Here is a 2,500-nt window from a genome sequence, read left to right as displayed (position 1 = left end):
AATAAAATGAATCTGGTCTTCCTCTAACAGTATTATGCCTGGAGCCTCTAATGTAATGAGTGTTCCAATGCTCCTTTACAGTATTACATTTGTCGTGAGGTTTTTGGTTTTGCCGTGAGGTTTTTGGTTTTGCCGTGAAGTTGTTGCTTTTGCCATGGGGTTTTAGATTTTGCCGTGAGGTTTTTGGTTTTGCCGTGACAGTTGTGGGCCACCGTACATTTTAAAGTTTCCACACACTCTCAGTTCAGAAAAGCTTGTGTCATATAACCGATAATAAAATACATCATAAGGTTTGGGGCTTATTTTAAAGTTCGCTTTCTACAAAAGCTATTGCTATATCGTCTTTGAGCAACTGAATAACCTATATCTAGTAAGGGAGAGGTGAAAGATGATCGGCCAAATCAAAGTTGTGTTGTTCATTCATAAATTAATTTGTATAAAAAAATTCTTTCATGTTAACATGTTACTCCTTTTCAATAACACTTTGTGTGACGTTCGACACAAGTGCTTCTCACAAATAGTAAAGAGAGGAATATCCGACCATCACTTCAATATTTTTGTCTTTGTATCATTGCAAATCGATAAAAATACTCTCGTTTTTTCCCTGGCTCTCGATTCACCAACATGAAAATCTTTATTATAGTGAAGAAATCCACACCACGCTCCTTCAAAGCTCCTTATCAGATTTGCCCCACAAAAATACCATGCCAGCCAAGAAATTCCTTTTTCGTATGACTGACATGTCCGGCATGACGTTCTGTATCGTGTCTTTTCATGCTGGGGAGGAAATGACTCAACAAGAGTTGTCTTACATGCCCAGCATGACACTCCTTTTGCATGCTGGGAATGAAATTTCTCATACCCATTTGAAGCATATACCAGGCATGACCATCCATCTCATGCTGGGCATGAGATCCAAGCTTAACCTCAGTCCCCCTTCTTACTATGACCCACAGGATCACGAGTGGCTCCTTCTGTGTAAGGGGCTAAGATCTCCATCTCCCAGGCATGAGGCCAGTTTTTCATGTTTTCGGAAATCTTTCTTTAATTTAGAAATTCTTGCGTTTTTTCATGCCTGCTTAATATACAACGCAAAAGTGCGTTTGAGTTTTGAGAAGCAGCCAGTGATATTGTCCAACAAGAACGTGATAACTAGTCTGATAATCAGAGACTGCCACAAGAAAGTTGGACATTTAGGCCAAGAATCGGTTCTTTTGCTATTGAGGCTGATGTACTGGGTCATCAAAGGAAGAGCTGCAGTTCGTCGCAAGTTGAGAAAGTGTCTGTATTGTCAGAAAAGACTTGCAAAGCCATGTGAGCAGTTGATGGCGCCCTTGCTAAAAGTTAGGGTTACCCCAGAAGAACCGCCATGTTCGCGAGTGGGAGTAGATTACTTCGGCCCCATGGAAGTGAAACAAGGACGTTCCCACGTGAAGAGATACGGCTGCCTCTTTACTTGTCTTAAGGTATGAGCATTGCACGTCGAAGTAGCATGTTCCCTGAACACTGATTCTTTGATAAATGCGTTAGGTAGATTTGTCAGTGTGCGTGGGTGCCCATTGGAAATCTGGAGTGATAATGGATCAAACTTAACCAGCGCTGAGAAGGAGATAAAGGCGGCTATGAAAGAATGGGATCTCCAGAAGATACACAATCATTGTGCGCAGGGAAAGATCGAGTGGAACTTCATCCCACTGTCGGCAAGCCACATTGGTGGAGTCTGGGAGCCCATGGTGCAGACCACAAAGTGCGTTCTGAAGGCATTGTTACCAGAGCAACTGGTGGCAGACAAAGTGCTCACTACAGTGATGGCAGGAGTCGTTAATATCGTCAATGGTCTTCGATGTAAATGATTTGCTTACACCAAATCACCTCTTACCGGGCGACTTTGGAAAGGAATAGGGACCTTAACCAACCATGACGACGAGTTTGTGGATGACAACGAGAGCATCCAAACGGGGTCTGGGTCTGGGTCTGGGTCTGGGTCGAGAATGTCATTGACAGTGGGAAAAACAAGCTCCTGTCGACAAAGTCAAAAAGATGATATTGCTTGGTTTAAAAATTAGAGAGTAGCTTCTTTTAAGCTTTGAGAACAATACCATCAGGGACGAAGAATTTCTCCTGCTTTCAGGACAATTTAAATCAAAGAACCCAGATGTTCCTTAGGAAAATCATCTGGGATTCGAACTTGATGATATGGGCGAATCTGAATGTTTGGCGATTTTTAGATTTCCAAAGCGCCACATTCCTCTTCTGGCAGACGTTTTACAGCTACCAGACCAGTTTTCGTGGAATTGAGGGACTTTGCATTCTGCTGAAATGGCTGTCATGTCCCTGCCGATATAGTGATGTGTGTTTTGAACTGGTATCAGACCAAAAAAGCTTGGGAAGTCTGAGGATTTATTTTTGTACTCTTGCTTTATAGAAGCCTATAGAAGTCAAACTGGAAAAAGCAAATTACAATAACTTTTAAGGCTCTGTTGCCGTGATGTCCTTGAAC

This window comes from Montipora capricornis, chromosome 12 (genome assembly GCF_036669925.1).
Source record: "Montipora capricornis isolate CH-2021 chromosome 12, ASM3666992v2, whole genome shotgun sequence".
Classification (NCBI taxonomy): Eukaryota; Metazoa; Cnidaria; class Anthozoa; order Scleractinia; family Acroporidae; genus Montipora; species Montipora capricornis.
The sequence above is the reverse complement of the archived record's forward strand: the minus strand, read 5'-3'. Positions refer to the sequence as shown.